Source organism: Pleurodeles waltl, chromosome 11 (assembly GCF_031143425.1).
Source record: "Pleurodeles waltl isolate 20211129_DDA chromosome 11, aPleWal1.hap1.20221129, whole genome shotgun sequence".
Taxonomy (NCBI): Eukaryota; Metazoa; Chordata; class Amphibia; order Caudata; family Salamandridae; genus Pleurodeles; species Pleurodeles waltl.
In genome coordinates this window covers 346,881,637-346,896,224 of record NC_090450.1, presented here as the reverse complement: position 1 = coordinate 346,896,224, position 14,588 = coordinate 346,881,637, and the positions used below count along the sequence as shown (strand labels likewise).

Below are 14,588 nucleotides of genomic sequence, written 5' to 3'. Positions count from 1 at the left end.
TCTAACCCGCTTGAGGAGTATTCCCAACTAATGTTGCTAGAGCCCTCAATTTCATAAGCTGGAATATTGCAGGCCTAGGGGGTTCATTTAGTGACCCCAACTGGCAGGAATTTATCCTGGGATATGGCATTATTTGCCCGCGGGAAGCATGGGCCACTTCTAATCAGTCCTTAATTCATCATGTAATGGTCGTCCAATGGTGGTGGGGGGCCTTGATAATTTTTGTATCATTAACAATTAGGGTCAGAATTTGGGTCCTGTCCACTGCAACCCCACCTATCCGGGGTTTGTAATTTTCCTTCAGGGGTTCTACCAAGTACATTTTGCTGAACATTTATAATGCCAGGCCCAACTCTTGGGTTGCAAAAAACATCCTCGCCGTGGCTACCTGCCTACAGAAGTGGTCCACCCTGGCCTTCAGTCCATCTCATGGTGGCTGGGGATTTTAAGTGCACTTGTGTGAGGACCTCCAATAGTGGGGAAAGGGTGGCCTAGGCTGTATGTTACTGCCGGGTCTTCATCTGGACCATTCCTTGCAGCGCTCTTTTTTGAATGCACTGAGTGAGTTTAACTTAACTTTCGCTCTGAAAGGTCTATGAGGGACCTTAATCCCACTTTTATTGGGAGAGGGAGTGGTGCTTTTTATAGATTTTATTCTCGTTTCAGCTCCCCTTCTCCCAAGTATTGTCAAGTGTGATAAACCCATGACTCCATTTAGTGACCACAATCCTGTGTGTTTATCCATATCTGGGACCTTTTGGGCCCAGCAGTTTCAAAAGGGGATTGGAGGGGTTAGTAGACCTATATCCCAATGCAGGAGGGTGCGTTGGTTGCAAATAGAGCAGGATGCCTTTTTTAAGACACTATATTCACAGTGCAGGGATGAGACTATGGCATGTCTAGGACTTGGCGGGTTGCTTCCAGGGGTCCTAAGGGCCTTCCAATCAATCTTGTGTCATGCTTCAAGTCTTTTGAAAGCCCCAGGGGAGAAGGGGACACACCAAAATGGATAGATAAGGGCTGCACCCTCGCTCAAGAGGCAGCTCATGGGAGTTTTAAACTCTAAGCCTAAGGACCCCGCTCAGGTGAAGGCCTGTGTATGAGGTACAAAGAAGAGCTGAGGAGATGTAGAATACCTTAAGAGCATAGATGTGGGAAGAACTGACCATGGCCAGTACATTAAAATGTAGCTCCAAATTGTGGGGCTAGGCTACCACTGTGAGTGCTCACATCACAGACGACTGCTGTGTCGCTTTTTTTGAGGACTCCTTCAAAATGGCTGTTTCTGCCGAGGATGATGAGGGAGTGCTGTTGGGGTCCTCTAAGTTGTTTTTTTTCCTCAGACGAAGCTAGGAAAGGCATTATTGGTCTATCCAGGTAAAAGGCTCCAGGACCCGATTGTATCCCCCCCTGACCTGTACATTAGTGACATTAAGGTCTGGACTCTTGTACTAACCTTGGTGGTAAATGCAGCAGTTAGCATAAGCACTCCACAATCATGGGTGTCCTCTATTATTGTACCAATCTTTAAAAAGGGGGATAGTGATAATCCTTCCTGTTATAGGCCTATCTTCCTTCTTCATTTGGTTGTGAAGGTCTTAGGTCACATGCTCCTAGACAGGTTGGGAGAATGGGCGTTGAATAATGCTGTGTTGTCTGAATTGCAGTATGGCTTCCACTCTGGGAGATACACTGTGCTTGATCCTTTATATAGTATATCAAGTACACCGTAGCCCATCCGGGTCAATACACCTGGATTCATGGATTTTTCCTCAGCGTTTGACCTGCCCAACAGGAATAAGCTCTGGCAGATAATGCGGTCAATAGGGATGGATAGGGACATCATTCTCTTTTTAAGAGGCCTCAACAGGCTTGAAATGTTCTTGCAGCTTTGCCATTGAAAGGGGTGTTTGCTAGGGCTGCATTTTGGCTTCATTTATTTTTAATCTTTATATTAATAGATTGGAATTGGAATTGACAGTTAAAGTTCACAAATCCTATGTGATGGTGGTAGGACCCAACAGGACCAAATCATCAAATCATGCAGGTTCACCCTGAGGAACAGTGTGCTCCCTAGAACAAGGGCTTTTTTCTTACCTGGGGTTTCTCTTTTATTCTCTTTTGTGCTGCTGTGTCTTGGTTTCCAGGAGCAAAGAGGAGTTTGTAAGACCAAATGCATCTGTGTTTGGCTTTGCCTCACGTTTGGGGAGAAGACCGCTCAAGGCCATCCTGCAGATGTACCAAGCTTAATGTGTTTCCAAGGCAGTCTATAGGAGTGGGGTGTGGAGGTATATTACATAGAATGATTTACAAGTGGCTGGAAATACCTTTCTTAGACACCTTCTTGGGGGTCCCCCAATGTACATCTACGTTTTCTGCTCTTGAGGAGTTGGGTATAGTCTATTTCATGAACGTAACTGCATTTTGTCCACTTGCTTTATGATTGGATATTTGGTCACTGCCCTCTACTACCTTGAACGGTGGGCTTTAAGGGATTGTATGGCCCTGGATAGGTTTGTTAACATCCCTTGGTTAAAGTATGTTAGGGACCTTGCCCAGAGCCTAGGAAGGAGTGACCTATTCACAACCCAAAAGGGGATCACTAGAGCAAACTGGAAGTGGGCAAAGGAATATTTTTTCCAGCTGAGGACTAGTACACGGGAGGAGGCAGCACTCCTGAAACCTCGGGTACATGACCATTATTTATTACAGTCCGTCCCCTCTATTGATCCATACATTACAGTGCAAACAAGCACCTATGAGCACTTCCTTCTTACTAAATTTAGGTTTGATCTTATCCACCTTATGCTAGCCTTTCCTAGGGGGAGGCATGTGGGCTTTCCATTTGATCCTTGTGGTTGCGATAATTTATCTCTGCAGGACACTTTGCATTTTATAATGTTTTGTAAATTTTATGATGGTCCAAGGAAGGCCTTTCTTATTCCGCTTTTGAAAAAAATGAATTTTTCCCAAGTATGTCCCGCCTTCTGGTTCTTGCAGTTGTTGCACGAGAATATCACCTTTCCTGTGGGTTGTTTTTTAAAAATTGTGATGAGTGCAAGGAATGCTTTTGAAAAATTGTGTCTTGCTCTGGAGGCATGTTTTATTCTGTATTTTAAGATTTGTTAGCTTTTAGACCAGTTGTATATATTTTAATTCTAATTCTGAATGGATTTTGGGCTGATGTGCTTGTATGGTTTGTACAAATGAACTGAATAAAGTTTAATTTGGTTTGATTTGATCCCCCTTTTTCCCAGCCCCCGCTTGACAGATCAACCCAAAATTTCCCACGTGCACCGACACACCTTTTTTGGGAAAATTTCCTGAAGATTCATCAATCTCTGGCAAACATATATAGGCAAGTCAAAAAACACTTTTTCTATGGAAACATGGCCTAACTATATCTACCTACTGGTGACCGCCATATATATATATATAAAGAGAGCTCAAAAAGGCAATTGGTGCATTAAAGAAAGCAAACACACATACAACAACAACATGGGAGACAATAACAAAATTGAAGAAGGATTATAAAAAACAGGTCTGGGAAAGCCAAAAGGCCAATGAGGAGGCTTTCTGGGCAAAGCTTATTTATAGCTCGAAGTAAGCAAACACCAGCGCCTTGTGGGAAACAGTAAATGCCCTACTAAGACCTCCCAAGCAAATAAACTGTTCAAATGTGCCAGAAGAAACCTGGGAGAAGTATCTACTCAGTACTTAGAATCCAACCTCAGGCTTCTCGACATTAGTACACTAACTTTCTGCCTCCCTGCCAATAGCAACTATCTTTTACAGTTCTTCGACCATAGGAAAAGACATAAAAAATGTTTTGGTGATGGTAAGTAGCATATCTATCAGTCTATAAGACAACAAAATTAATCCTTCAGCTGCCCTACCCTTCAAAAGAGGTCCAAAAGATAATAGCTGGGGGGAAGAGAGATGGAGCCCCGGGCCCAAATAGCATCCCTCAGGCCATTTTTTAAAAGTAACCGCCAGTACTGGGCGAACTTACTGTCCCCCCTATTTAGAGAAGTGTCTCTCACTGCTGCCATACCAACAAGTGGGAGGGGGTCAATAATACATCCAGTTTTCAAAGGTGAAGACCGTTTAGTCACTGCTAACTATTGGCTCATATCCCTAATAGACGCTGAAGCCAAATAAATCGCCTCTTTGATTTTGCAAGAACTTACGGACTGCTCAAATATTGTTCTTGTACCAGTAAATCATACAGGATTTAGAAAGGGCTTCAGCACTACAGTATTTCGAACATTCTAGCCTTAAGCATACTCGCAGATAAGTGTAAATGAGCACGGAAAAAATGTTACTTTTGTTTCATTGATTATCAATCTGCATTTGACCATGTCGATCAGGGGCTATTGTGCCAAAAGTTGAAGGGACAAGCATTCAAGGCATGCTTCTACAGGCCATCAAACAGCTCTACACAAACACCTGCATTAAGGTCAAAATAGGCGACGGGTCAAAGCTTTTGAGGAGGATCCCGACAGCAATGGGGCTGAAACAAGGGTGCGCATTGACTCCCCGTCTTTTCAACCTTTTTATGGCCAACGTGTCCAAAAGTTTAGACAGGCTAAACTCGCACCCACCACGCCTGGGCCACTTGAACCTGTCCTAGCTTGCTTACGCAGACAATGATGTACTGCTGAGTTAATCTAAAACAAGCATGCAAACATTAGTCAGTGAGCTGTTAAAGTATGTCAAAGAAAACAAATTAAAATGTAACACCATCAAAACCAAAACAATGGTGCTCAAAAACAGCTTTGGCCACCCATTAAGGATACACCTGGTTGATGATCCCCTATCTGCTGTTTGTTTTTGTTTTATGGAATTGCATGGAGCGTACATTTGTAATGGTTTTAATTAAGTGTATACAAATTGAATTATATATATATATATACATATTCCTGGAGCTTACATTTGTAATGGTTTTAATTAATTTGTTTACAAAATAAAATTACATATATATATATATATATATATATATATATATATATATATATATATATATATACATATTCACATATTCACTGAAAAAACAAAGGTTACAGGGACTTTCTAGTTAGGTTAACTTTTGACCTATACACAACCATAGAAATTCAGCAGTTATTTTTATTATATTATTAATGATGCTTTCAAAGATGTCATGAGTGCTGTAGTTTGTGCGGTAAATAGTAGTGGCGAGGGTGTGAGTTATAGTTACCTTAGAGCATGAGTTATAGTTACTTGAGATGACCCTAACTATAAGTGGTGAATTTCTTTGGTTTGGTATGTTTAAAAGGTGAGCCCAACTATAACGTCTGTGTAACCTTTGGGTTTTTAAGTGAATTTCTATGTTTTTTAAAGTTCTGTTTCCTTACTATAATGTCCCTGTTTAACATAAAGTAATTTTCATTACTATACGTTAATCCAACCACCACTGCGACCAGTCCCTGCTGCCAACCCCTATACCAACCCAATCCCACGCATGGCCTTAGGCCGTGCACAGCGGGGGTTAGCCGGAGGGCCTTGCCGGCGGCCATGCCCAGCAGGCAACTCCTTTAACCACCCAACCCTGCGCTGCGCAAGGTCTTTGGACGTGTGCAGCGTGGGTTAGCCACAGGGCCTGAGCTGTGGCTAGTCCCTGCGCCCATAATAACAACCCAACCTCACATGCCACCCCCAGGCTGATCCTGGCCGGGCCCGAGCCTAAATATTTTATTTGTGGACGGGAGGGGAACCGTCACCCCCCTGCACACAATCTGAAGAATGCCCTAGGGAGTTGGCGGTCCCCGGGGTTGCAGGAGGGGGCTACACAGTCCCTGCACACAATTCCTGAAATGCCCCAGGGAGGTGTTGGTCCCTGAGGCTGCAGGGAGTGGCCCCGGGCATTGGATTTACTGTGTGCCCTGAGGAGGTGGTGGTCCCTGGGACTGCGGGGGGGCGCACAGGCCCCCGCATTCAATTACAGCCCCAGGTAGGTGGCAGTCCCTGGGGACGCAGGGGTACCAGAGGACCCCTCCCACAACATTGAAATATTAAATGCCCTCAGGACCTGGCATACCCGGGGGCTTGATAGAAAGCAAGCGCAGGAGCCTGCGCTTTTTTTTTTCAACATTTTTGTCCAGATTAGCGACCCTGTTGTGAATTTTTTGTAATTTTTTTAAAAACTGCTTTTTAACCTTGGGGGCGGGGGTGGGTCCCTCTAGGACCCAACCACCATAGCACCAGAGCTAAGGGGTCAGGGTGTCTGGACCCTGGACCCTTGTCTTTAATTTTAACCTTTTTTTCTGGGATTCGGCTGAAGCCAAGTCCCAACATTGCTGCCAACACTTCCTTGTTGAAGTGTTGACAGCCAATCAAATCTCAGCACGAGATCGGGAGGGGTTGCAAATACTTCAAGTTCCTACATATACAAATTTGGATTTTCTTTTCTGAAAAACTACTGGATGGATTTACATCAAATTACAAAAACGACTCTTCCTGGACAAAGAGCTACCTTTCTACCAAATTTGGTGTAATTCCATCCGGTGGTTCGGGCGCTATCGCTATTCAAAATCCATATGGAAAAATGAATGGGGAAAATGTGTTTCGAGATCCCCCTTTTTCTCAGCCCTCGCTTGACAGATCACCCTGAAACTTTCCAGACAGCAGATGAAGTGAGCGTAATAGTTTTTTAAAAACATTCGTGAACATTCGTCAACCGGCACCAAAGATATAGGCAAATCCCAAAAATATTTTTCTATTGAGACAGGGTCCTAACTATAACTACCTAGTGGCGGCCAAAAAAAAAATATATATATATGTATATATATATATATATATATATATACATATGAATGCCAGGGAGCACCTTAACTGAGACGGTGCCCAGCCACACCAAGACATGCCTTCCCTTTATTCACCAACAGACATGCTTGATCTGGAGTCCAAAAAAGGAACCAGCACATTCACAGTCCATGCAGAAAAGTGTTCATTGCACCATACCACAGCACAACACATTTCATGTGTTGAAATAGCCTGGTGTATATAATATACATGTACTCCTTCCCATGCTGGCATTGGGGCTATCCTGCCTGCAGCTTTGGTGCAGGAAGACTAATGCTGTCCAATATTTTACAAGCATCTTGCTACGCAGAACACACACACACTCCAGGAATCAGTGCAATTCAGATAAATCCATTGTAACACATTTTGGCAAGCACCTTCCCTGGACGATCTCATGATCACAAGCAAACATTAACATAAACAAGCATTGGCAAAGTCAATAGGTCTCACATATGCTAGAGGTATTGGCTTTGCCAATGTGTTTTATTCATGTTGTACACCAGCGTGGCTGCTGTTCAGCATGGCTAAAAGTTAGTGGCATAGAGGAGAGTCACATGGAGTGGCGTAGAGTGGAATGGTGAAGAGTGGAATAGAGTGTTGCAGAGTGGAGTGGCAGAGAGTGTCATATATTGGGGTGGCATAGTGTAGAGTTGAGTAGAGTGGCAAACACTGGAGTGGCATAGAGTGGACTGGTATAGAGTGCATTGCTGTAAAGTGTTGCAAAGTATAGTGGTGCAGAGTGTAGTGACACTGAGTGCAGTGGCATTGAATTCAGTGGCATACAGTGCAGCATCATAAAATGCAGTGGTGTTGATTACAGTGATGCACAGCAGAGTGCAGTGGTGCAAAATGGAGTGAGACAGACTGCAGTGGTGCATAGTGAAGTGGCTCAGAAAGGAGTGGTGCAGAGTAAAGTGGTGTAGAGTGCACTGGCATAGACTGCAGTCGCAAACGGCATAGAGTGGTGAAGTGTGGAGTGACGTAACATTGAGTGATGCAGAGGGAAGTGGCACAGAGTTGAGTCGAGTGGCATAGACTGCAGTGGCCTAGAGTGGTGCAGAGTAGAGTAGCATAGAGTGCTGCAGAGTGGAGTATAATGCCGCAGCATGCAGTGGCATAGAGGTCAACGTTGTAGAGCGGAGTAGTGGAGAGTAGCATTGCAGAGAGTGCAGCGTTGCAGAGTAGAGTGGCAGGGTGCAGTGGAGTAGAGTGGCATAGAGAGCAGTGGCGTATAGTACGGTCATACAGAGTGGCGTAGAGTGCAGTGACATAGAGTGCAGTAGTGTAGAGTGCATTGTCTTAGAGTGCTAAGAGTAAAGTGGGATAGAGTGGAGTAGAGTGGCATAGAGTAGAATGGCATAGAGTAAATTGTTCCAGAGTAGAGTGGAGTGGAGGGGCGTATAGTGGATCGAAGTGGTGCAGGGTAGAGTGCAGTTGTGTAAAGTGGTATAGAGTGTAATGGCATAGAGTGAAGTGGTTTAGAGTGCAGTGGCTCAGAGTGCAGTGGTGCAGAGTAGATTAGAGTGGCATAGAGTGGATTTGTTTAGAGTGCGAGGGCATAGATTTGAGTGTTACAGAGTAAAGTGCATTGGTATAGAGTGTATTGCTATAGAGTGCATTGTCATAGAGTGCAGTTTTGCAGCGTGGCGTGGAGTACAGTGACATAGGGTGGATTTGTGCAGAGTAGATTGGTGAGGCCTAGACTAAAGTGGTGTAGAATGCAGTGGCGAAGAAGGCAGTGGTGTAGAGTAGAGTGGCAAAGAGTTCATTGTGATAGAGTAGGGTGGTACAGGGTAGAGTAGAAAGGTGTAGCACAAAGTGGCATAGAGTGGAGTGGTACACAATGCAGTGGCTTGGTGTAAAGTGGAGTGGTGCTTAGTAGAGTGCAGTTGTGTGTATAGGTGCAGAGGAGAATGGAGTGGCGTAAAGCGGAGTATGCACTGTATGGTAGGGCACTGCCATTAGAGACGACACATCTTCAATTGAAATGACCATTACAGTGCACATACATACAGTTTTACTATACAGTCCACAAACAAAAATGTGTGAAAATTGCTTCACCTAGTGTAATGATTTGTTTTGATCATATTAAATTATTTGTTTCCAACATACTTCATAAATAACAGAAATGTGCTTCATAGTGTTCCTAATTCTGAAATACTTTCACAGTTCATTTAAATGTTGTCGTGTTCCCGAAAAATAACTCTTTCCCACCACCAATATCCAGCAACATTGTCTCATAAATCCTCTGACTTTGAAGTCAGAGAGAGAAAAGCAAACAAGTGCCCTCAGAAGACAGCACCTGACATTTGACCTTGGTCTTTGAATGCAAAGCAAATGTGGCAAGATAAGAACAATATTTAAAGGCCTGTTTAAAGAAAGGGCATTTATGAAAGAATACAGTAAACACACTTTAGGTAACAGGAAGGACAAACAGAACCTAGACATCCTAAAGCAAATAAAGCTAGCAAATAGAAAGCCAGAAAATGTGAGTTACAAACCACAAAGCCAATGTTAATTAATGGGCAGAATGCATTCCTAGGTAAACTTTCTGAAAGTCCCCAAGATGTCTTTAGCAAACCAAACAGCTGTGCTGTCTGGTAGGTTGCAACCTATTAAATGGCAAAATTCAAGAAAAGTGACCAGATACTTCCAACCCGTGCCCTCTGAGTCTTTCTTCCTAAAGTTCGATGAAAATGAGAGGCTCTAAAAATAACCATATACAAAATAAAAAGACAAAAAGAAGAATATACATATCAACAGGAAAAAGGAATCAATTTATATATTTGCTGACACGTATTTCATGATAATCAACTCATTAAGCTTACCAAGTACGAAGGAATATCGGACCAGAAAGATAAACATAAGTGTGGTTAATTCACATCCTTTGTACACCAATAATTGTTCTTTCAAAACCAAAGGTCTGTGTGTCCTAGAGTGACAGGTACTTTTCTTACAATACAAACGTGTTAGCCCAATTGTATCCTCAAAAATGTCTATTTACATATCCTCTCAAGGTGACATATCCTATACAAAAGAAATAGTACAGAAATTATATTCCTCAATTTTTAGCATATCCAATACTTTCATATACACAAATTTGATGCACCCTGTGGGCATACTCTCCAAGCATATACAGTTCATAAATCAAATGGGATTCCAATTTTCTGAGTTGCCTCTATCTGTCCCCCCCCTCGTTTAGATGGTGAAATTCTGCCTTCATCAAAACATGATAAAAGACTACTATTAGAATTATGGTGCTCAGAAAAGTGTCTTGAAACAGAACAGGATAAGTCTCTGTTTTTACTAGCTCAAATATGTTCTAGCAATTTTTTTGGGCTGGGAAATCGCACTGCCACATATTTTAATCCACAGGGGCTTTCTAGTACATATATGCAGTAATCGGAGGTACATGGCAGTCCCTATTAATCATTCTCCTTTGTCCCCATACAGTGTCAAAGCCCTTGCTTCTTCTTGCATGCTTTGCATCTTCCACATTTCATCCCTCCTGTAATGAGCTTTAGGTCAGAGTGTACTAATGCATCACCTAGGGATTTACTCTTGCAGTATGTAATGGAGACATGAATGTTCAAGTTGCTGTCACTTACACTGTGCCCTTTCAAAATACCCCATTGCCAGTTCATGATTTTACATATTTAAATAGCTCCTTGGTTGTAGGTGGTAATGAACCTAATCTTGTTATTTGCCTTTGGTAATCTGCCTTTTCTTTTGTTGCCAAACAACAATGAATCCCTTGTGTGACTCTCCATGCCAGAAATAGCTTGTTTTAGAATTCTAAGGGGGTAACCTTGTTCCAGAAAAAAAAAAAAATCAGTTCATGGACGGCCCACCCTACTGTGCTTCAACAATTTCAATACTACAGAGCTCGCCATACACTGAAGGAGCTACTAGATGGGGGTTTGACTGAATCACCGGAGGTCCCTTCCCTCACATATTTGTTCCAATCGGCATCTCTTCGATGAGAAATATCTGTCCTGTAAACTTATGCACAGGACATCAGGAAACTAAGTGTCAGGTGGAGCTCGGTATTGATATTGCAGAGAATCAATGGACTTATTGTTGTTCGGTAACCTGTACTATCTCTCTGAATGGTCACCACCGACTGATGCATTTCAAATACCTCAACAGGGCGTATAACACCACTGTCCGATTGTTCAGATATGGATTACAGGAAAGTTCTAGCTGCCCCATTTGCTGTATTGAAGACTCTGGTTTTTCACACTTGGCGTGGTATTGCTCGGTTGTGCATAATGTCTGGAAGTCGGTGTTAAGGGTCCTGGGGGACATTACTGGTGTGGCACTGACTAGTACACCAACGCTGACCGCGATGTGCCATGTGAGTGTTGGTGGTTTGTAGCTGTGGGTTTACTGATGGCAAAGGGTGGAGTTTCAATGCGCTAGATGAAAGGTCCGCTGCCTACTTTTGCAGAGTGGCACGCTGACATGACATACTGTAATATGCAATCTGATACATATCATGACCTTATGCCACCCCATAATCGTCCCCGGAATATATGGGGCCCATATTAGGAATATTTGGTGAGCAAGGCCCAGGAGGCTGGGGATGTAAGTGGAACTTTATAACATCCCAATTCTGTGGGGCAATGGTACACTATGCAGTGGGATGGGGAACTTGGGAATGGGTGGAGAAATGTAGACTGGCCTAGGTAAATGGTGTGCCCCTGTGCCTTTAAATGACATTCTCCGGAAGCTTGCCTTTAGTTCATATCTGGTGTCAGATGGGGATGAAACTGTGCTATATTTTTTTTGTAAACTGTACACGCTAAAGGAACTTCGGCATGCTCACTGGTGGCTGCCTTTATTGCATATGCAGTGTGTGTATTCACTACATAAGTTAACTGAAATCTTCTGATGCTGTGTTGTTAACTTGTGAAAACTGAAAATATATTTTTTTTAAAAACAAACAATTAGTTGTTCTTCCCAATTTGGAAGTCTGATCTGTACTGCAGTTTATGTTAAAGAATGCTCTAGTTCAAACGACTAGGGTGATGGCTATAAGGATACAGTGCAGTGTTTCCTTCTGGTTCTTTGCTATAAACACTGGGTTCCAGTTTTTTATCTAGCTCTGCCACATGTATACCCAAGAAATCAATGTCCAGCTGATGTATGTGGCTAATGAAGGATAAGTTCAAACTATTCTGGCTCAGTCGTACAATAAACTCCTCAGACAGTTTTCTGCTCCCCTTCCATATTACAAAAACCCACATGCAAATGTGGCTGTTGTTCCTCTCATTCCCTTGTGACCAGACCACCTGCTTCTCCCACCAGCCCAGGAATAAATATTTGTAGCTGGAGGCAAAGAAGGTGCTTACCGTGGTCCCAGGCTTCTATATGTAATACTCATGTTCAGAGAGGAAGATATTGCGATTCAGGCAATATTCAAATGATTTGCAATAGCTTATTGCTGTGATCATACAAAGTAAGAGACCTTCCTCTGAAAAAGGTTTACAGGCAGCAATGCCATGTGTATGTTAAATGGAGGTGTACAATGATGTCATTTGTGGTGTAACCTGTAAGAAGGCTGGATTCCACTTATGAATGCTACTATTGGTCGGCCTGGTGGTCTGTGCAAGTTCTTATGCATTTTTGGTAACAAGTAAAATACTGGAGTAACTGGCTTATCATTTCTCAAAACATGATATTCGTCAAATAATTCTTGTAGGCCTTAGTCACAGTTCTTCAAAAGGTCATGGTATTCATGTAAAGTTTGTCTGTACTGGTCCATTCCAATTTCTTCATAACATCCCGAGTTAATCAGTTGGATATATGCCTCTTCTCTTTACTCTCTAAACCCCCAAAGGACATTGTTTCCATCTTTTTCACAGATACACCACCGCACACACACACATACACCCCCACAACCCCCCCCACACACACACACGACCCCCCCCACACAAATATATATTTGTGTGAAAATAAGGGCCAGATTTTTAAAAAGTGGCAGTGCAGCCAGTGCAGCACCACTTTTCTTGTGCCCCTTAGCTCCCCCCTAACACCACCATGTGTGCACCGTATCTATGATACGGTGCACTATGGATGTAGTTAGGGAACTAGTATCAAAATCTTTGACGCCAGTTCAGAGCTTTGCAGGATTAGCATCAGAAACATTGACTCTAATCCTGCAAGCCTATTGAGGCCCATTGTAAACAATGGTGTGCCTCCTTTTAACGCCTGCTCTGAGGCAGGGGCTGTATCTTTCCGTTTCCTCTAATGAAGGAAGTAGATTGTATCTTTCCGTTTCCTCTAACTACGCCAATAGCCTTTACCACCATTGCCACGCACAGTCCTTACCATGCATTATAAGATAATTTGTTGTAATGATATGCGTGGTAAAAGCTATTTGTGGTATTGGTGCATGCGTTGTAACACATTTGTTGTAAATGCCATCCATGGTAACAGCCACATTGTAACGGCTGCTTACCATGAACTAAAAGGCAAGTCAATAGTCATGCAAATCCAAAATGTGGTCTAACTTCTTAATGTAGATGGAACAACATCACAGTCTATTAAATGAAGAATAAAAGGTGCTTGTACAGCACATATCCTGAATTAGAGTATTTAAACATTCATCTTTTATGTTATAATAAAGAAAAAGGAGACTCTCTAAATTAAAATGATTGCCTAGGATCATACAACTTGGACAAAAACTTGGAAGCAGTATTGATACCAGGTTATCTGGTTTCACAATTTGAAAATAAGCCACCAGATGTATATCTCTGTCTCGCTCTCTCGCTCTCCTCTTTTACATCAAAGGTCACTGTTTTGTCTTTTATTCTTGGTGCACAATAAGAAAAACTAACACAGACTTAGCAGAACTGACTTAGGGCACCAAGGCCGAACTACCAAGCCAAAAAATAATTTATTTGGCGGTGTCACTTCCCACCACGATCAGACTGGCCTTTTTCCAGTTTACCTGGGTTAACTGCAGCAGGCAGGGAGAGGGTTCAAGACAGAGAGGGAAATAAGGGAAAGGTAGAGAGAAAACGATCAGGGAAGAGAGCGATAGGGACAGTGAGACAGAGAGAGAGAGAGCAATAGGAGAGAGAGAATGTATAGATGGGAAGGAGACATTGTGCCCGGAAATTAAGGAAGTGGGTTGGTTTGAATGTATTTGCCAGCTGTACTTTTGGTTCTGCAGTGTGGCCCTACTTCCTATACTGTATAAGCTGAAAGCAAAGACAGTCACACACCCATGCAGCGTAGTGTGCTACTTGTATGGCCAAGCACTTTAGTGTCCCACATAGGGGCATTAAGTGCTGTATAAGTACCATAATGAATACTTTGCAACATGTATAGAAGGTTTTACAATTTCATGAAGGAAAGGGAAAATGCAAGGTCTCCCCGAAAGCAGATGATCACACAAAATAAATGTGAAGTAGTTTAACAAGCACCCTCTTCAGTGATCTGTTCTCTAGCACAGTGAACAACTATCTCCTAGCTGACTGAAATGGAACCCACATAAAGAGGAAGGTGAGGTTTGACTTCACTGTACAACATGAGGGAAGCGTTTGTCAGGATACATGTATGTACATAGGCAGGGGCATGGTTTCCGAGGGGTTGTGACAACCCCCAAATTAGTATAGTCTTGGCTTTGTACTTGGGTCTGGGGTCCCTGACTCGGGTCTGTTATCTCTATGTTGTTTTTTCTTGCCCTACACCAAAAATAAAATAAAAGACAAAGTAGTGACCTTTGATGTAAACCAGAAGAGGGAAGACAGAGATAT

At 42.8% G+C, this 14,588-nt stretch overlaps 1 protein-coding gene across 1 annotated transcript in view; it reads left to right on the top strand.

Annotated features, from left to right (window-relative positions):
- ANO7 (anoctamin 7) overlaps positions 1 to 14,588 on the top strand; it is a 2,026,240-nt gene that overhangs the window by 1,145,628 nt on the left and 866,024 nt on the right. The gene's annotated exons all lie outside the window — the stretch shown is intronic.